Below are 22,372 nucleotides of genomic sequence, written 5' to 3' on the forward strand. Positions count from 1 at the left end.
GTTATGTTAAACAAAATAAGCCAGTCAGAGAAAGACGATTATCATATGATCTTGCTGATACGTGGAATTTAAGAAACAAAACAGAGGGTCATAAGGGAAAAGAGAAAAAAAATAAAACAAGCCAAAATCAGAGCGAGAGACAAATCATAAGAGACTCTTAAGCATAGGAAACAAACTGAAGGTTGCTCGGGGGAGAGGGGTGGTGGAATGGGGTAACTGGGTGATGGACATTAAGGAAGGATATGATGTAATGAGCACTGGGTATTATTTAAGACTGATGATCACTGACCTCTACTTCTGAGACCAATAATACCTTATATGTTAATTGAATTTAAATAAAAAATTTTTTGAAAACGGGCTTAATTTGCTTATTGAAAGAGATTTTCAACTGCCTCATAAGAAAATCTAAATCTATGTTGCATATAAGTATACATCTAAAACAAGATTTAGAAATACTTTAAAAAAAAAGAATAAGTAAAGAAATAATGAGGAAATGGGAACAATAAGAAAACAATCCTGTTATCAAAGCAGAATTAGGCCAAAATTATTAAATAAAACGAAGATATTTTACAATGTTAAAAGCCAAAATTAAAATGAAGACAAAACCCATCCATATAAAGCAAAACACCAGAAGAAAAAAATAAGAAATCGATAGAAATAACTAGTAGTAGAATGCTTTAACATACCACTCTTAATAAAAGACAGGTGAAGGAGATCAACAATAAGAATAAAAGACAGGTGAAGCTGACCAACAACAGAATGCATATAGACTCAAAATGGATGAAAGACCTCAGTGTGAGATAGGAATCCATCAAAATCCTTAAGAACACAGGCAGCAACCTCTTCAACCTCAGCCGCAGCAACTTCTTCCTAGAAACATCGCCAAAGGCAAGGGAAGCAAGGGCAAAAATTAAATATTGGGACTTCATCAAGATCAAAAGCTTTCACACAGCAAAGGAAACAGTCAAAAAAAAACAAAAGACAACTGACAGAATGGGAGACGATATTTGCAAATGACATACCAGATAAAGGGCTAGTATCCAAAATCTACAAAGAACTTATCAAACTCAACACCTAAAGAACAAATAATCCAATTAAGAAATGGGCAGAAGACATGAACAGACATTTCTGCGAAGAAGACATCCAGATGGCCAAAAGACACATGAAAAAGTGCTCAACATCACTTGGCCTCAGGGAAATATAAATCAAAACCACAAAAAGATACCATCTCACACCAGTCAGAATGGCTAAAATTAACAAGACAGGAAATGACAGATGCTGGTGAGGATGCGGAGAAAGGGGAACCCTCCTACACTGCTGGTGGGAATGCAAGCTGGTGCAGCCACTCTGGAAAACAGCATGGAGGTTCCTCAAAAAGTTGAAAATACAGCTACCCTATGACCCAGCAATCGCAAGACTGGGTATTTACCCTAAAGATACCAATGTGGTGATCTGAAGAAGCACGTGCACCCGAATGTTTATAGCAGCAATGTCCACACTAGCCAAACTAGCCAAAGAACTTAGATGTCCATCAACAGATGAATGGATAAAGAAGATGCAGTACATATATACAATGGAATATGATGAATCCATTCAAAAAATGAAATCTTACCATTTGCAATGACATAGATGGAACTAGAGGGTATGGTGCTAAGTGAAATAAGTCAATCAAACAAAGACAATTATCATATGATCTCACTGATATGAGGAATTGGAGAAACAAGACGGAGCATTATAGGGGAAGGGAAGGAAAAATGAAACAAGACGAAACCAGAGCGGGAGACAAACCATAAGAGACTCTTAATCTCAGGAAACAAACTGAGGGTTGCTGGAGGGAAGGGGGTTGGGAGGGATGGGGTGGCTGGGTGATGGACATTGGGGAGGGTATGTGCTATGGTGAGTGCTGTGAATTGTGTAAGACTGATGATTCACAGACCTGTACCCCTGAAACAAATAATATATGTTAATACAAAAAAATTTTTTTAATTAATTTTAAAAAAGAGAATGCATATAGAGGGGCATCTGGGTGACTCAGTCAGTTAAGCATCTGCCTTTAGCTCTGGTCATGGTCCCAGGGTCTTGGGATTGAGCCCCGTGTCTGGCTCCCTACTCAGCGGCGAGTCTGCTTCTCCCTCTCCCTCTGACTCACACCCTTCTAGGTGCTTGTGCTCTCTCCCACTAGCAAATGAAAAAATAAAAAAATGAAAATCTTAAAAAAAAGGAGCATATAGAAAGATCTATCAATGAGAGCCCACGAAGATAGATACACATATCAGTATAAATAAAACACTCTTGTAATAGAAATAATACCTTTTTCTCAAGTGCACATAGAATGTTCACAAAAACTGATCAGAAAACATCAGTAAGTTCCAGAAAGCAGTAGTGTTAAAACAGCATGCTATGATTATAAAGCTACAAAATTAAAGAAACAAAAAGACCCTTTGACCTAAAAATGGAAAAAGTCTTCTGTTAAATAACTCTTGAGTGACATGGGAAAGAAATACAAACAGAAATGATGGGATTTCTGAAAAATAATAACAAAAACACTATATATCAGAATCTACTGCATCCCCTTAAAGCAGTGATCAAAAGAAAAAATTCATAGCATTAAACATCTATACCAATAAAAAGAAAATGAAAATTAATTAACTAATTAATTTCTATATCAAAAATCTAGAAAAAGAACAAAAAGTAAACAGATAATGATGAAAGCAGAAATTAATGAGGGAGAAAACAGAAATTAGTTGATGAAATTAATAAATTAAAATCCTGGCTCTCTGAAAAAAGTCAACAAAATATGACAATATAAAACTCCCTTTACAACAGCAGCAAAAAGGACTAAATACTCAGAATAAACTTAAGAAATGTTCGAGTCTATATAAAGGAACCCATTAAACAGGGATGCCTGGGTGGCTCAGTTGGTTAAGAGCCTGCCTTCAGCTTAGGTCATGATCCCAGGGTCCTGGGATAGAACCCCACATCAGGCTCCCTGTTCAGCGGGAAGTCTGCTTCTCCCTCTTAGTTAGGATGTTTCAACATCATCAAAATTTTAGTATGCCCTAAATTAACACAATGAATACCAATGAACTTTTTTTTTTCTGGAGCTAGACAAGTTGTATTAAAATTCATATGGAGGGGCGCCTGGGTGGCTCAGTGGGTTAAAGCCTCTGCCTTTGGCTCAGGCCATGATCCCAGGGTCCTGGGACGGAGCCCCACATTGGGCTCTCTGCTCAGCAGGGAGTCTGCTTCCTCCTCTCTCTCTACATGCCTCTCTGCCTACTTATGATCTCTGTCAAATTAAATAAATAAAAATCTTTAAAAATTTTTAAAAAAATAAAAACTGAGAGAAAAAACAAAAACCCTTCTAAAATTTGAAGCAAATGTCCCTCACAAGCCCTCTGAAATACTGAGGAAAAAATGGGAAAAGACATGAACAGAAAATTTACAAAGGAAGATATAAAAAAGTGTTCAATTTTTAAATGATCTTTAAATATACGAAAAGATGTTCAACTCTACTCATTTAAAAAATACAAATTAAAAAAATATGGACTACCATTTCTCACCCATTAGATGAGCGAAAATTTAGAAGTACGACAACTCATTCTCTTGGTGAGTCCATGTGGAAATAGGCACTCGTTAACTGTTGCTGAAAATGGAAACTGGCATAACCCTTTTGAAGGGAAATTTGGCAATAACTACAAAGCTACATATGCAGTTTTATCCTTTGACCCAGCAATTCTACTAGTAAGAATGTATTCTACAACAATACCTACATAATCATGTGCAAGGTTACTCACTGGAGCAAAAAATACCCAAACATAGGAGGTTGACTGAATAAACCACAGCGCTATAAATACATACATACCTTAAGGAACTGTGAAGTTATTTAAAAAAAAAAAAATCTCTATTAACTGATAGGGCATGATTTCCAGCATATATTAACGGGGGGGGGGGAGCAAATTTCCAAAGAGTACATAAACTATACTATTTTTTTAATTGTGACAACATGAATGGACCCAGAGGGTATACGTTAAGTGAAATAAGTCAGGTAAAGAAAGACAAATACCATATGATTTCGCTTACATGTGGAATCTAAAAAACAAAATAAATGAATCAGAACGGAGTCATAAACACAGAACAATGATAGTTGCCAGACAGGAGGGAGTGTGGGGAAGGTGAGCAAAATAGGTGAAGGGGATTAAGAGGTACAAACTTCCAGTTATAAAATAAGTAAGTCACAGAGATGAAAATACAACATAAGGAATATAGTCGATATTATTGTAATTACATTGCATGTTGAGAGATGGTGACTACGCTTATGGTAAGCACTAAATAATGTACAGAATTGTCCAAACAATACGCCATACACCTGAAACTACCATTATATGTCCACCATATTTCTATAGCAAAAATTTTTTTTTAATTTTATTTTTTATAAACATATATTTTTATCCCCAGGGGTACAGGTCTGTGAATCGCCAGGTTTACACACTTCACAGCACTCACCATAGCACATACCCTACCCAATGTCCATAACCCCACCCCCCAACCCCCCTCCCCCCATCAACCCTCAGTTTGTTTTGTGATATTAAGAGTCACTTATGGTTTGTCTCCCTCCCAATCCCATCTTGTTTCATTTACTCCTCTCCTACCCCCTTAACCCCACATGTTGCATCTCCTCTCCCTCATATCAGGGAGATCATAAGATAGTTGTCTTTCTCCGATTGACTTATTTCGCTAAGCATGATACCCTCTAGTTCCATCCACGTCGTCGCAAATGGCAAGATTTCATTTCTTTTGATGGCTGCATAGTATTCCATTGTGTATATATACCACATCTTCTTTATCCATTCATCTGTTGATAGACATCTAGGTTCTTTCCATAGTTTGGCTATTGTAGACATTGCTGCTATAAACATTCGGGTGCACGTGCCCCTTTGGATCACCATGTTTGTATCTTTAGGGTAAATACCCAGCAGTGCAATTGCTGGGTCATAGGGTAGTTCTATTTTCAACATTTTGAGGAACCTCCATGCTGTTTTCCAGAGTGGTTGCACCAGCTTGCATTCCCACCAACAGTGTAGGAGGGTTCCCTTTTCTCCGCATCCTCACCAGCATCTGTCATTTCCTGACTTGTTAATTTTAGCCATTCTGACTGGTGTGAGGTGAATCTCATTGTGGTTTTGATTTGTATTTCCCTGATGCCGAGTGATATGGAGCACTTTTTCATGTGTCTGTTGGCCATCTGGATGTCTTCTTTGCAGAAATGTCTATTCATGTCCTCTGCCCATTTCTTGATTGGATTATTTGTTCTTTGGGTGTTGAGTTTATAGCAAAAATTTTTTAATAAAAATAAAGCATGCTACTCTTTTATGTGATAAAGAATTGGGAAATAAAACTACGTAAATGTAGCTGCTTATTTTTGATAAAAGAAATAGAGGAAGACCAAACCAGAAACCAGTGAAATTAGAGGCGCCTGGGTGGCTCAGTGGGTTAAAGCCTCTGCCTTCGGCTCAGGTCCTGATCCAGGGTCCTGGGATAGAGCCCCTCATCAGGCTCTCTGCTCAGCAGGGAGCCTGCTTCCCCCTCTCTCTCTGCCTGCCTCTCTGCCTACTTGTGATCTCTGTTTGTCAAATAAAAAAATAAAAAATAAAATCTTAAAAAAAAAAGGAAACCAATGAAATTAATTAACTACAATGGTAGAGAGATATGATAGAAAGTAACAACCCTTGAGCATGTTTGCCTAGTTTTGACTACACAAACATGTTCATAATGTTCTACAACCTCAAAAAATAAAATCGAATCAACAAAGATGGGGGGGTAGATTCTATAAAATTGAATGCAAACAGGAACAAATGACCCTAACAGTATTTCAAAGGGGTAACATAAACACATCTCAGAAAGTTCCCTCAGGCCACTTCCTAGTCAATCCCTACCTCCCTAACTGCTTCAGTGACAACAACTATACTAATTTTATTTATTATTTATTTATTTGCCATAGGTTAGCCTTGCCCATTCTAGAACTTCATTTGAATGGAACCATACTGTATATATTCTTCTGGTTAAAATTTCTTTTACTAAGCATAATGTTTTTGAGATTCATCCATCTTGCTCTACAGACCAGACAAGACACTGTTAAATATCACATAATCAGGCTGACTGGTACTACTAAAAGTTCAGGTTCACCAATTTTATTTGGGCTCACAACATTACCAAGCATTCATATTATGTTTTCTTCATCAGCATGCTCTCCCATTCCAACATCAAACCTCTTCCTCTTTCTTCCAAACACCACTTGTTATCTACGCTTGGATGTCTCATGTACATTTCAAATTCAACACGTTAAAGACTGAACTCAACATCTTTGCCACCTAACACTGAACTCAACCACCCAAATACATTCCTTCCACTTCTCCACCCCCTTTATCTCAGCACCAAGGCCAAGATGATACCACCGTAAAGCCAGAAAACTGGCAGTCATTCTTGTCTCAAATTTTGCTTTGCCATCAGTCTTCCCAACATCTAATCAAAGTAATGTTGACTATTTTCTATATATGTCTAGAATCCAACCACTTTTTTTCATGGATTCCACTAACCCAGATCAACATTATTCTCTAACAGCTATAGTTTTTCAAAACCCACTCTGCCTGCCTCCGCTTTTACCCTAACTCCAGTTCTTTTTCCAAACAGCAGAGTTAATTTTCTAATTGGCTTAAGATTCCTGTAAGACCTTCTTTGATCTGACCCTAGCCAAACTTTACTATATTTCTGTCAGTCTTGAATGTGTCACTGTCTGACCTAGTCTAGGACTTTGCATATGTTATTCTCCCTACCTGAGATACTTTCCTTATACCTCTTAATCTGCTTAATTCTTGCTCAAATTTCAGATCTCAATTAAACATCACTTACTGTAGGCTCTATCTGATTTTCTAGAATAGTTATGTTTCTTACCTATACTGTCCCTGTCCTCAGGAATTTACAATCTAATATAAACAATTTAGAGTGGTACTTACAATATATAAGAAGCAGTCAAAAAAAAAAAAAAGCCTTTTTTTTTCTACCTGGAAGACTAAAGTTAACATCTAAATACATTTTTTTTAATAAAGATTTTATTTATCCAAGAGACAGCATGGGGGGGGGGGGGCAGGTGTGCAAAGGAAGAGGGAGAAGCTGACTACCAGCTGAGCAGGGAGCCCAACAACATGGGGCTTGATCACCAGGGCTTGATCCCAGGACCCCAGGATCAAGACCTGAGCTGAAGGCAGACACCCAACCAACTGAGACACCCAGGTGCCCCTGAATACAGTTTTAAGAGTCTCATGCTCTACCGACTGAGCTAGCTGGGCGCCTCTGAATACAGTTTTAAAGGATTAAGAGAGATTTGGCAGGATAATGAAGATGCTACTTCCCCACTCCCCAAAACACACACACACACACACACACACACGAGGGAAATATGGGAAGATAGTGTCTAAACAGACATATGAACATGTACATGTGCAAGGCATGAGCAAGGCTTTAAGGAGGAGAGAGGGAGGGAGATCAGAGACAAGTAATTATAATGGCATGAAGTTCAAGAGTGTGAGAAACCCTTTAGTCCTTCCCAAGGATGGTCAGCAGACCATCTACTTCAGAATCAACACACATTTGTTAAAATATGCTGGTTTCTAGGTCTTATATTAGATCTAATCAATCAGAATCTCTGGAGTAGGGGGTCCAGTAATATGTAATCGTAGCAATAGCCCAAGAGATGGTAAGTAAATCAGAGTTTCAGAATTGTAGCAGATAGTTTTTTTTTTAAACAAAGAAACTGGCCTTTGTCTTAAAAAGGGTCACTTAATAGTTTAATTTTTTTATGTAAATATAAAGAAAGCAAGAAGGTTTAGTGATCAGAATGTAGCAAAATATTTTGAGACTCAATAATAGATACCATATGGAATGCTGGGTGGCTCAATCGGTTAATTGTCTGCCTTTGGCTTAGGTCATGATCCCAGGGTCCTGGGATGGAGCCCAGCATTAGGCTCCCTGCTCCTCCCATTCCCTCTGCACCACCCCCCACACTTGTGTTCTCTCTTGCTTGCTCTGCTCGCTCTCAAATAAATAAGCAAATAATCTTTAAAAAGGAAAGAAAGAAAGAAAGAAAGAAAGAAAGAAAGAAAGAAAGAAAGAAAGAAAGAAAGAAAGAAAGAAAAAGATCCCACAGTCTTGAGCTGCCTGGGCGGCTCAGTCAGTTCAGTGCCTAATCTTGATTTTAGCTCAGGTCATGATCTCAGGGTAATGAGATGGAGCCTGATGCAACAGTCTCCACACTGAGAATGGAACCTGGTTAGGATTCTCTCTCTCTCTCTCTCTGGGGGTGCATGGGTGGCTCAGGCATTTAAGCAGTTAAGCGTCTGCCTTTAGCTCAGGTCATGATCCCAGGCTCCCTGCTCAGTGGGGAGCCCGCTTCTCCCTTTCACTCTGCCTGCAGCTCCCACTGCTTGTGCTCTCTCTCAAATGAATGAATGAAAATCTCTTAAAAAAAAAAAAAGATTCTCTCTCTCCCTCCCCCTTCCCCAACTGCACATGTGTGCTCACACTCTCTCTTTCAAAAAAAGAAAAAAGAAAAGAATAGATATGACACTCTAGATCACTCCATTCCTGGTTACCAGGGAGGATTAATTGTCAAACAAACAAAGACTCTGGGAGTGACACAATATGACACATTTTGCATTTTGGTAGTAGAAAAAAAACTGCCTTGTTCTTGGGGGATTATCATCAAGAGACCAAGAGACGTTGGTTGCAGGCTCTACAGTGAGAGAATACGTGAACTTACCTGAGTACAACCTCTCTGTTACAACAGGGCCTTATATAAGAAGAGCTTGTGTTTTATGCCCGAAAAGACTAGGAATTAAAAGTGTATAGAGAGGAACACCCTGAGTCAACTGGAAAACCAAGAGAGTAAACTTGTCCATGGAATCATCCTCATTTGAAAGGACCTTACCAGCCTTCACGAAAAGCGGTCCCAGTGAAATTTTGCTGTGTGGGGATAGGCAGCACCGGACTATGGAGGTACCTGATATCTGTACCATCTGTAATAGCCAACTGAGAGTTACCAAGATTCCTCCCTATTTAGAAGTGGAAATCAGATACACCTTCTGTTTGGAGTGAAAAAACACTTTGATGCTTTCAGACAATACAGAGTAAAGGGAAGTGTCTGTATTTCAGACATTATGGGAAAGGGTGCTATTGATCTTTCTATTAAGTACAGTATACAGGGACTTGGGTTGGTCATAATTTAAATTAGGGAAACAAGAGATGAACTGCATTTTCATTTAGAGTTTTGTAAAGCAGACCATACAAACTGCATAATGTAAACCATTTAGTACGAAGTCTGGATACTGCAATGAATCAATAAATGGTAGTCTTTTATTATTTTAGAAGGAGAGAGCTGTCATAAGGCTCACAGTTTAAATACTGGAGAGAATAATTACAAATAAGGAAATGGGGGGAAGATCTGAGTTTGTGGAAAACATCTGCTTTACACATGCTAAGTTTGAGGTAGAAGAAAGGCATTCAAATAAATGTTCATTTGCTTAAAAATGCACTTCCTACCACTTTTGCTAGTTGAAATCTTACCTTCCTCTACCCTGTTTCACCTTCCAGATTCCTTTCTGCCCCCACACCTTCTGCAATTATTCTCACCTTCTTCCATCCTGTAGCAATTTACATTTCTATCACTTTTATTATATTGTTCCATATCACAATTATTTCTCCCATATATGTCTTGTCAACCAGATTGTGAGTTTCTCAAGAGCAGAGAGAGATTAAAGCTAAGCAGACTGTCCCATAGGATTTTGCTGATGGTTCGTACTTTATAAATCTATCAGCAGCAATCAAGGAAAACACCCAGAGCTCTATGTGCCCTATCTAAAATCAGTTTAACTTCCATACCACCTGGGTGCCTGGGAGGTTCAGTCCGTAAGTGTCTGCCTTTGGCTCAGGTCATGGGGATCGAGCCCGAAAAGGGCTCCCTGCAAAGCGGGAAGCCTGCTTCTCCCTCTCCCACTCCCCCTGCTTGTGTTCCCTTTCTGGCTGTCTCTCCATCAGATAAGTAAATATAATCTTAAACAACAACAGCGGGGCGGGGGGAGGGGGGACTTCCATACCACCATTTGCAAGAGAAACAGAAGGAACCCAGGATTCCGTGTGATCCTAGCAAGATTCTCCATCCTTCCCTTGCTCAACACTCATATCGCCTGGAAACTTTCAGGACTAATCTCATAATATCCTTTATGCCCCACCTGTCCAAGGAGTCTAGAGCTCCTAGGTTATCCCTCAATGCCCAGACTCTAAATCCCTGTTATGTCTCTATGGGCAAAGAGACAAATTCACTATATGCCTCAGCACTACTTATTCACCTTCCTTTCCCCACTTCATTTTCCTCCATTGCATTTACCACCACCTGACTATTTAATTGTCTCTGTCTCAGCTCTTAAATATAAATTCCATGAGTGCAAAGATTTTTTTTTTCCTGTTTTGTTCACTACTGTAACTCCAAAACTAAAAAGAGTACCTGGTTCATGGCAAAGCTCAATGGATATCTACAGAATAAATGGATACATATTTTTTAAATATTTCTATTACCATATAATGTGTTATTTGCCCCAGGGGTACAGGTCTGTGAATCATCAGGCTTACACATTTCACAGCACTCACCATAGCACAATCCTTCCCCAATGTCCATAACCTAGCCACCCTATCTCTACCCCTCAACCCCCAGTGACCCTGAGTCTGTTTCATGAGATTAAGAGTCTCTTATGATTTGTCTCTCTCCCAATCCCATCTTGTTTCATTTTTTCCTTCCCTATCCCCCACAAACCCCCTGCCCTCTCAAATTCCTCATATCAGAGAGATCATATGATAACTGTCTTTCTCTGATTGACTTATTTTGCTCAGTATAATACCCTCTAGTTCCATCCACGAACTTGAGGATTTGCATTCATTGCAAATGGCCAGTTTTCATTTCTTTTGATGGCTGCATAGTATTCCATTATATATATATATATATATATATATATATGTATATATATACACACACACATATATATATGTATACACACACACACACACACATATACACACCACATCTTCTTTATGCATTCATCTGTTGATGGACATCTAGGCTCTTTCCATAGTTTGGCTATTGTAGACATTGCTGCTATAAACATTTGGGTGCATGTGCCCCTTCAGATCACTACATTGGTATCTTTAGGGTAAATACCCAGTTGTGCGATTGCTGGGTCATAGGGTAGCTGTATTTTCAACCTTTTGAGGAACCTCCACACTGTCTTCCAGAGTGGCTGCACCAGCTTGCATTCCCACCAACAGTGTTGGGAGGAGCCCCTTTCTCCGCATCCTCGCCAACATCTGTCATTTCCTGACTTGTTAATTTTAGCCATTCTGACTGATGTGAGATGGTATCTCATTGTGGTTTTGATTTATATTTCCCTGAGGACAAGTGATGTCGAGCACTTTTTCATGTGTCTGTTGGCCATCTGGATGTCTTCTTTGAAGAAATGTCTATTCATGTCTTCTGCCCATTTCTTGATTGGAGTATTTGTTCTTTGGGTGTTGAGTGTGGTAAGTTCTTTGTAGATTTTGGATACTAGCCCTTTATCTGATATGTCATTTGCAAATATCTTCTCCCATTCTGTCAGTTGTCTTTTGGTTTTGTTGACTGTTTCCTTTGCTGTGCAGAAGCTTTTGATCTTGACAAAGTCCCAATAGTTCATTTTTGCCCTTGCTTCCCTTGCCTTTGGTGATGTTCCTAGGAAGAAGCTGCTGCAGCTGAGGTCGAAGAGGTTGCTGCCTGTGTTCTCCTCAAAGAGTTTGATGGATTCCTGTCTCACATTGAGGTCTTTCATCCATGTCGAGTCTATTTTTGTGTGTGGTGTAAGGAAATGGTCCAGTTTCATTTTTCTGCATGTGGCTGTCCAAAATGGATACATATTTTATTTGTTAATATGATATGTGCCTATAATATATCCCTAGCATATATTTGTGAACAAGAAAGGCATGGTCCCTATCCTCATGAAGCCTACAGTCTAGGGGAAAAGATGACATTAAGCAAGTATTATATGCTTTTACATAATTATGAGAAATGCTCTGAAGTATAGGATATATAATAGGGAGACCTCACCTAGAGAATTGGGAAGAGGGATTCCAAGTTAGATTCTGAGGAATTATATTTAAGTCAAGACTGAAGAATAGGTAGGAGTTAGGTGAGCAAAGAAGAGCAAAAGAAGATCTGAGACAAAAAGAATGTGCCAAGACCTTAAAAAGGAACATATAGTTGTTTGTTTAGCACATTTATTGAGAAAAAACTGGCACGCAATAAACTGTATTCATTTAAAGTGTACAACTGGTTATGGTTTGGCATGTATTAAGTTTGACATAAGATTGACATACACATATGAAACCATCATCACCACCAAGAAAAGGAACACATGCATCTCTATCTTGGCACATAATCTATATTTACTCAACTAATACTTACTAGTGTCTACCATGTCAGACCCTAACTATACATGATCCCTGTTCTTTTGGTACTCAAAGTTCAATAGGTGTCTAGTTCAAAGAAGTAAAAGAAAGCCAATTTGATAATGTCCGGGAGGTATGCAAAGGCCATATCTTGCAGGGCCTTGCAGACTATATTTTTAATCTTTATACAAAGAACAATGGGAAGGAAGCAGGCAGGGACTCGAGCCTTTCTGGACCTGAACAGGAAGAAGTCATTAGAAAGTTATCAGTGATGTGATCACATTTGTCTTTTCAGAAAGATCACACTGATAGAAAGGTGATAAACAGATAATGGAAAAATCAAGCTTCTGAAGGAACCAGTTAGGCAAGTACAATAATCCTGGCAAGAGATGATGGTAATCTGGCTAAAAGTAGTGGTAACAGAGAAGATAAGATTTAGAATTATTCAAGAAATATTTAGCAAACAGAACCATCAGGACTTACAGGTGGATTAGATATGATAGGTAAGGAAAATGGAGGAGTCACAGATGATTTCCACCCAAACAATTAGTTGTGATGTCATTGCCAAGTGATGTCATTACCTGCTCTGGAGGAACAGGACTTTTGTAGAAAAGTTCAGTCTTAGATTCGGAGCTCAATCTTGGACATAGTGACTTTGAAGATCTAAAGAGATACGCAAAAGGAGATACCCAGGAGACACTTAATCCAAGGCTGGGTAGAATAGGAACAGACTGCAAAGGTGACTGAGAAAGGGCAAAAAAAAAATAAAAAGCATCCAAATTGGAAGAGAAGAAATAAAACTACTAACACTAATCATAGGTGGCATGATCTTATGCAGGGAAAATCCTATGGAATCTACACAGAAACTATTGAGAGATAATAACCAAGGTCAATAAGGTTATAAGATCAACATCCCAAAATTAATTGTACTTACATGCATTTGCAATGAATAATCCAAAAAATAATTTAAAAAAAATCAAGACACAGAACGTTACCATTACCCTAGAAAATGTTCTCAAGCCTCCTATCAGCCAATACCCTCCATAGGCAACCAGTGTCCTGATTTTATTAAACTATTTTTTTTAAGATTTTATTTATTTATTTGTCAGAGAGAGAGAGAGAGCACGAGAGCAAGCACAGGCAGACAGAGTGGCAGGCAGAGAGAAGTAGGCTCCCCGCAGAGCAAGGAGCCCGATGTGGGACTCGATCCCAGGACACCGGGACCATGACCTGAGCCAAAGGCAGCTGCTTAACCAACTGAGCTACCCAGGCGTCCCGATTTTATTAAACTATTGATTAGTTTTGCCTGTTGTAGAACTTCCTATAATAAAATCAAACAAACATATACCCTTTTAAGTGAGGCTTTTTTTACTCCGCTTAATATTTTTAAGGTGTATTCATGTTGCTGCATGTATCATGTATTTTGTTTTTTAAGACTTTATTTATTAGAGAGAGAGAGGGAGTGAGAAAGAGAGAAGGAGAGAGAGAGCACAAACAGGAAGTGCAGCAGGCAGAGGGAGAAGCAGCCTTCCTACCGAGCAAGAGATAGATGCAAAACAGAATCCCAGGACCCTGGGACCATGAACTGAGCCGAAGGCAGACATTTAACCAACTGGCCACGCAGGTGTCCCAGTTGTTTGCTCCTTTGTACCGCTGAGTAGTTGTCCATATATAAATATCAAGTTTATTTAGCTATTCTTCTGTTCATGTACAACTAGGCTGTTTCCATTTGGGGGTTATTACGACTGAAATTGCTATAAACATTCTTGTACAAGGTTTTTTGTTGATACTGTTGAAATGTGCTTTCATTTATCTTAAGTAAATACTTGAATAGAATTTCTGGATCATAGCACAGATGAATGTGTACACCTTTTCCCAAAACAGGTATAACATTTTATATTCCCAACAACAATGTATAAGACTTGGGATTGTTCCACATCCTTGCCAATATTTGGCTTTTTAATTTTAGCCATGCTGACAAGAATTCGGTAACATCTCACTGTGGTTTTAGTTTACATTTCACTCATGATTAATGATGTTGAGTGTTTTTTAACGTCTTCATTAGTCATTTGGGTTTTTTAAAAAGATTTTATTTATTTCATTTGCACGAAAGAGTGAGAAAAAGAGAGGAGCACGAGCAGGGGCAGGGGCAGAGGGTGAGGGAGAGAATCTCAAGCAAACTAGGCACTGAACATGGAGCCAACTTGGGGCTTGATCTCACAAGGCTGAGATCACAGCCTGAGCTGAAACCAAGAGTCGGACACTTACCTCACTGTGCCACCCAGGTGACCCTGTTCATTAGCCATTTGTATATAAACTTTCGTGATGTGTTTATTTACACCTTTTGCCCGTATCATGCTGGGTCTTGTTATTATAGAGTTGTCTTGTTTGTCTTGTTATTATAGAGTCGCAAAAGTTCTTTATATATCTTAAATACCAATCTTTTGTCAAACATGTTTGGCAAGTATTTATTGACTGAACTGCTTACAGTTTTTAAGTAATGTGACAGAACTTTGAAATCCCTTTGAAATCAAATACGCTTGGATTTAAATCCTGGCTCTATCTAAAACTAATTGTTGGAATGTGAATGAGGTATTTAATTTGGGGGGGCATTTTTTCCCATCTGTAAAATAGAGATAATATCTTTCCAGGGTTGTTATGGTGATTTAGACAATGGGCTTTAATGTATCTGGCATATAAAAGGTTTTCGGGGTGCCTGGGTGGCTCAGTCCTTAAGCATCTGCCTTTGGCTTAGGTCATGATTCCAGGGTCCTGGGATCGAGCCCTCCATCGGGCTCCCTACTCAGCAGGGAGACTGCTTCTCCCTCTCCTATTCTCCCTGCTTGTGTTCCCTCTCTCGCCGTGTCTCTCTGTCAAATAAATAAATAAATCCTTCAAAAAAATTAAAATCCTTTTCTGATTTAAGTTTTATGATAATATGGCAGTTGCTGCCTTAAAGAGCTGAGCGGCAATTTTTACACTGCAAAACTATAAAAATTTGAATTTTCACAATGGTAAAAATCATGGTAATAGTGGAAGACATAGAGAATAAGGGCTCCTGGGAAAAGAATAATGTATTTTTCTTTTATTCGAGTTCAGTAACATATTCAAAATAAAACTTAATCTAAAAGTAGTTGAATCAAATGAAATTCATCTGGAGGTGAAACTGTAAAGAAAAAGGTGAAAAATCCAAATTGTGTTGTGCTAACAGTATCTACTATACCACATCGAATATAAAATGACATGGCATTGCAAATACAATTGTACTGACTCCTATCTATACCAGTTAGTAGTATTTCATCTCTTATAAAAATTCACATAAAAACAGGTTTAACCCAGGGGCACCTGGGTGACTTAGTCCATTAAACAGTGGACTCTTGGTTTGGGCTCAGGTCACGATCTCAGGGTTGTGGGATCAAGCCACACATTGGGCTCGTGCTCAGCATGGAGTCTGCTGGAAATTATCTCCCTCTCTCTCTTTCCCACCTCCCTCTGCTCCTCTCTGCCCTCTCCCACTGTGCATGTATTCTCTTTCCCCCATCTCTCAAATAAATAAAATCTTTTTAAAAAAATAGGTTTAACACAAAAGCATCTTTAGGAATAATTTCAACATGTCAATAATACTCTGAGTTATACTAATAACTTACTATAAATAAGTTAGTGCAAGTTAAAGTAATTACTAAAAATAAGACTTATTATATAGTGCAGAACTTGCTTTATTGTTTGCCGTTCCTATTTTATTGGTTGTTATAAAAATTTCAGGTTGTGAATCCAAGTTCTGTCCCCATAATTTAATAGTCAAGTTAGTTAACTCTTCAAATATCACTTCTTTCATTTGTAAAATAATAATCATATTATGTAGCTTATATCATTGCTACCATTGCCAATTTTAAATATAGTAAGTCATCAGTAAATATTAGTTATTACTGTTGTTGCTAAAGTATGCTAATCAAGCTTAAGTTTCTGTGACTAGTCTGGTCTTCACATCTTCCAAGTTAGAGAGGTACTGAGAAATGATTATGATTCATTTCCTAAACTGACTGGAAACACTGACAGGTTTTATATTTTGCATTCTTCAGATCTCGGCTTAAATGACACTTTCTGGGGCACCTGGGTGGCTCAGTCAGTTAAGCGGCTGCCTTCAGCTTGGGTCATGATCCCAGGGTCCTGGGATCAAGCCCCACATCGGGCTCTCTGCTCAGCGGTGTGCCTGTTTCTCCCTCTCCCTCTGTCTGCCTCTCTGCCTACTTGTGTTCTGTCAAATAAATAAGTAAAATCTTAAATAAATAAATAAATAAATGACACTTTCTTGGAGAGATCTAACTCCAAAGCAGACCCCTTATTTAAATTTTCATTTCTAATATGGTAAATACTGATAGAAATGACCCACATGAGCAAATGTTCTGTGGGAGTCCTCAGTAATTTTTAACAGTGTAAAGGGGTCATGAGACCAAAATGTTTGAGACTGATACAATGAATTGTTTAGAAGATGTGTATTCTCATTCAGAGTGTAACACCACCTGTCAAACTAATTTATATTTCCTTTTTAGCTAGATTTAATTTGAGTAGTAATTAGGAATTGTACACATTCACTTTTCCCTATTGTCATACTTACAGTAAGGCTAAAAAGGCTAATTATAATTTCAGGGTTTGGATTTTTTATGTTGTGGGGTTTTTTTGTTTTGTTTTTTTTTTTTACTATGAACTAGAATTGCACAACTCAATGTTGTATGCACTAGTCATCTTGTGCCTATAGGAACCTGTAAGTGACAATTAAATTTTATGGTAATATGATTGCTAATAAATACAGTTTGCTTGTAAGACATAAACCTTTCCAAACAGTAAATCCACAATAGTCCATGAAAGGGAAAATACAGGGAAGCACTGCACTGAAATTCTGACTTGAATTCATCTCTTCTTCTAGCCCTAATGCCACTGCCTTAGGTTAGCCCCTCCTTTTCTCTCACATTTTCTGTTACATTCTGTGCCATTCTGTGTTCATTCATTCATTACTAACCCAATCTCCCTCCACACTGAGATGAGAATAATCTATCTCAAAATCAAATCTGGCCATGTCAATTACCCCCCCTTTTTTAAGATTTTTATTTATTTCTTTGACAGAGACACAGTGAGAGAGAGAACACAAGCAGAGGGAGTAGGAGAGGGAGAAGCAGGCTTCCCACTGAGCAGGGAGCCTGATGTGGGGCTCCATCCCAGACCCTGGAATCATGACCTAAGCCAAAGGTAGACGCTTAATGACTAAGCCACCCAGGTGCCCCCCAATTACCCTTCTTATTTCAAAAAGCTACTGTGGCTTCCCAGCTCTCTATAGCAGAAGCCATAAATTGACGGGTTGAATAAAGATGTAGGGTTTTTCCCCCATACACAGGTGTTTTGAGCACAGGAAGATTTCAGGCTAAAAATATAGATACCTGGTTTCACTTCAAAAAATTAGAAAATTTAGCAACACTGGGCCCAAATCTGCACATAGCAAAACTCAGCTGGAGCAGGAGAGAGGATACCTAGGTAGGACAGCGCATATATGATCTGAGATTTCCCAGAGTTTACCAGAGTTCTTACCCAGTCCAATTCACTCATTTACCTTAGCTGCTTGGTTCCCCATGAACAACTGAATTTGCACAACCTGCTTTACAGGAGAAGGCCCAAGTGCTTCGAAAGACAGACCCTTGATCATCACAAGTTAAATTTCCACTTTCAACTCTCATCTCTCTATGCTTTGCCTTCACACACATGCTCATCATTTCTCAAACATCATGTTATTTTACACATCCTTTTACACTTGCAAGCTGTACATCTAGTTCCTTCTGGTTGAAATGTTCTTCTTACATTCACTTCCCCACCCCACCAGCATCTGAAGAATTTCTCTACATCTCAAATCCAACCGTACAAGTAAGTAGGAAAACATATAAATGATAGCAGTTAGCACAGAGCCTAGCATATAGTAACTTTCAATGTCCTAACAACAACTGGAAAAAGTAGATATTATGGCCTCATACTAGAGAAAAGAATGTTGTCACCTAAAGGAATTAGTTAGTCAAAACCAAGGAACTAGTAAGTGACACAAACAGTTGGAATGTGAGCCCAAATCTTATCACCAGGCTACACTGTCTTTTTTTATTTGACTCTAATGACACAGAACTGCCAGATTCTTTCCTCATATATTTTGTGTAACTTTTCTCATCAGGTACCTCCAACTGTTCCCTACCATCAACAAATCCAAGTCATTCTCTTTTTATATCCCTATTGCCTATCACAGTTCAGCCCACATTACAAGCTTAATATACAGTTTCAACTAATTCAACTCCTATTACTGAATGAATAAATGAATGAGAAAAGTTCTACTGTACTGATAATCCATATTAAATGATAGAGCTGAATACTTTAAGCATTTCCCACAACACAAATCTTTTTATTTTTTTTAAGATTTTATTTATTTATTTGACAGAGATCACAAGTAGGCAGAGAGGCAGGCAGAGAGAGAGGAGGAAGCAGGCTCCCCGCTGAGCAGAGAGCCCGATGTGGGGCTCGATCCCAGGACCCTAGGATCATGACCTGAGCCAAAGGCAGAGGCTTCACCCACTGAGCCATCCAGGCGCCCCCACAACACAAATCTTAATGCACAGTACATAGTGAATAAAAAAAACTTAACAAAACCTGTAATACATATAAGCACTAGAAATTTTTAAATCTTCCCAAAGATAACAATCCCTCTAAAATGATGAAATACTAAAACTCAGCAATATCTATGTGTATGTGTATGTAAACTATTTATTTCATTTTAAACAAATGATCTAAAACAACACAAAGGTTGTACATACTATTACGAGCCTATTTAGATAAAATTATATGCATATATTTCTGTGCCTGTATACGGATAAGGCTGTCTGGAAAAATGTTCAGATGATTTTTCCCTTTTCCTCTGAACTTTGATATACTGTTGTAATTAATTAGTATGTAATTTTTAAAATAAAACCAAGCTGTTTAAACTACTTTAAAAAATAATTTTTTTTGAATCCTCAACAGTAATGGAATTAATCATAATCCCTCCCACCTCATTCAGAAACACAGTGAATCACATTTGGGAAGTAAATATTGAAGTCCTAAGAATAGGCAGCTACATAAATTAGAAGACAGTTTTAATTTTAGAAATGCATCTTATTGGGGTGCCTGGGTGGCTCAGTGGGTTAAAGCCTCTGCCTTCGGCTCGGGTCATGATCCCAGGGTCCTGGGATCGAGCACCACATCGGGCTCTCTGCTCAGCAGAAAGCCTGCTTCCTCCTCTCTCTCTCTGTCTGCCTCTCTGCCTACTTGTAATCTCTGCCTGTCAAATAAATAAATAAAATCTTTAAAAAAAAAAAAAAAAGAAAAGAAATACATCTTATACACTCAAACAAAGGACATGAAATAACTTATTAAATTAAAAATTATTGGAAAGGGGTGCCTGGGTGGTTCAGTGGGTGAAGCCTCTGCCTTCAGCTCAGGTCATGATCTCAGGGTCCTGGGATCGAGCCCTACATTGGGCTCTCTGCTCAGCAAGGAGCCTGCCTCCCCCTCTCTCCCTGCCTGCTTCTCTGCCTACTTGTGATCTCTGTCAAATAAATAAATATTTTTTTAAAAAATGATTGGAGAACTACCAATATTTAGCATAGTATCAAGTTTACATTATTTCACATGATTATTAAAAAGTATTTAATTTAACTTACAACATAGTAATCTGGGTTTTTTTTTAGAAATCACTCATTTGTTGTATCTACTCTAAATGTAATTTTTTGGGGGAAAAAACACTTACAGTGTAGTGTAGAACTAAGAAATTACAACACAAGGATTTATTCAATTAACCATTATATCATTTACTGAAAAATTCTGCCAATGGAACACAACTACTCCATGTTGGCTTCCAGAATGTCCCATGTCCCGCCTATACATTTTCAATTCCCTATAATCAAGCTTTGTTAAAAAAAATTTTTTTAATAAAATGCCAAACCCTCCTCTGTTGCTTTTTCAACAAGCTCCAGGATTATACCACAGCAACTAAGACTCAAAAATTAATTTTATGTTGGGGCACCTGGGTGGCTCAGTCGGTTAAGCATCTGCCTCTGGCTCAGGTCATGATCCCAGGGTTCTGGGATCATGCCCCGCATCGGGATCCCTGCTTAGTGAGGAATCTGCTTCTCCCTCTGCCTCTCCTCCTTGCTTGTAAAAATCCCTTTAAAAAAACAATTTAATTTTATGTTGAAAAAATTAATGTGTGGTATTTCTTTGTTCTAAGGGTAGAAAGTCAATTGAATTTGAATTGTCTACAATAACATGTATCTCACAAAGATTAACTTAAAACGGATATCATCTCTCAAACCAAAATCCACTGAGCAGTTTCACAACCTATCAGAAGTGTGAAAGCCTCTCTTGCTGCAGCTCTGCTGACTGCTACACTTCTTATGGAAATAGTTCAGTCTGTTCTCATAAGATAGAAGGATATTTCATATTATTATATTCCACAACCCCAAAAGAATCACAAACACACAAAAGTATAACTAAAAGGATATAAAGCATGATCTAAGGGGCTTTGTGAGAATGAACATTAACCAATACTATATCTAGAAAAAAGCTGAGGGAATACTGTATGGAGCATTACATCACTGTAACCAATTTTCGGTTATTAAGAGTAATTCAACAAATACACTTCAAAAGTTATTTAGCCTACTGGTGAGCAATTATTTTAGCAAAATCTTACATAATTATTTGGAAATCCAATGGTATCTATAACCTTTTTATAAAGGCAAAAGATATTAGAGATTTAAATGAAGCTATTAAAAAAAATAAATAAATGAAGCTATTCAAGTAACAGTTTACCTTTTCCACTCACATACTGCTTTAAAGAATCATAAATTTTACTATATCAATTTTTCAGCCTAAAGATTCTTCTAAAATCCTCCCAATCCATAATATCCAAAATTCAGAAGGAAACCAAATCATATTGTAAGAATGCTCATAGGTGTGGACTCAGATATAATGTTCAAAAAATAAAAGAAAAAAGAAAAAGAAAGAAAGAAAAGATGATCCATTCAATGACTGAGCCAAAATGTAGCTCAAATGGTTGTGATGCTGGACCAACAGGATCCTGTTCAGGTTCTGCTCATATACTTTGTTTTGACCATATTTGTTGACAGATATTAATAGTTGTATTTTCCTTCCCCCAAAATTAATCTGCTCAAAAAAAGAAGATAAAATCCCGTTGAAAATAAGTAGCATATATGTTGGCTAAAGGGAACGGAATATAACTGAAGAAGTGAGTGCCGAATTAGTACTCCAAATACACTCTTACAGCAGTGAGCTAAAAATATATTATTAAAAAATGAAATATTTTACTATTCAGAAAACTGAAAAAAATGCTAATGTACAGTTCTGCAGCAAACTCACCACATATGATCTTAGAAAATTCACTATTTATATCAGTACAGAACTGTATATTTTAACAAGCACCTTCAGGTACATCATCTCCTACAGCTGAACTCTGGGAGAAACTATCCTCCCGTAAAAGGAGCTACAAAAACTGCTGCACATTTTTTTCTCCCACAATGTGACCTTATAATCTTCCTAGAATCACAGGGTTTGGAGCAGTTAGCAAATGAGCCACATATTTAGATTACAACCGCCATCCAAATCATTCTTAAAGTTAGTTTTATAGGGGTGCCTGTTTGGCTCAGTTGGTTAAGCACCTGCCTTCGGCTCAGGTCATGATCCTGGGATCGAGCCCCCCCATCAGGCTCCCTGTTCTGCAGGAAGCCTGCTTCTCCCTCTCCCACTCACCCTGCTTGTGTTCCCTCTCTCA

At 38.2% G+C, this 22,372-nt stretch overlaps 1 protein-coding gene and 1 pseudogene across 1 annotated transcript in view; both read right to left on the minus strand.

Annotated features, from left to right (window-relative positions):
• LOC116879210 overlaps window positions 1-18,217 on the minus strand; it is a 30,709-nt pseudogene extending 12,492 nt beyond the window's left edge.
• The window catches only part of ZSWIM5 (zinc finger SWIM-type containing 5), a 206,898-nt gene that overhangs the window by 156,004 nt on the left and 28,522 nt on the right, over window positions 1-22,372 (minus strand). The gene's annotated exons all lie outside the window — the stretch shown is intronic.

This window comes from Lontra canadensis, unplaced genomic scaffold, assembly GCF_010015895.1.
Source record: "Lontra canadensis isolate GAN:19392208 unplaced genomic scaffold, GSC_riverotter_1.0 scaffold60, whole genome shotgun sequence".
NCBI lineage: Eukaryota > Metazoa > Chordata > Mammalia > Carnivora > Mustelidae > Lontra > Lontra canadensis.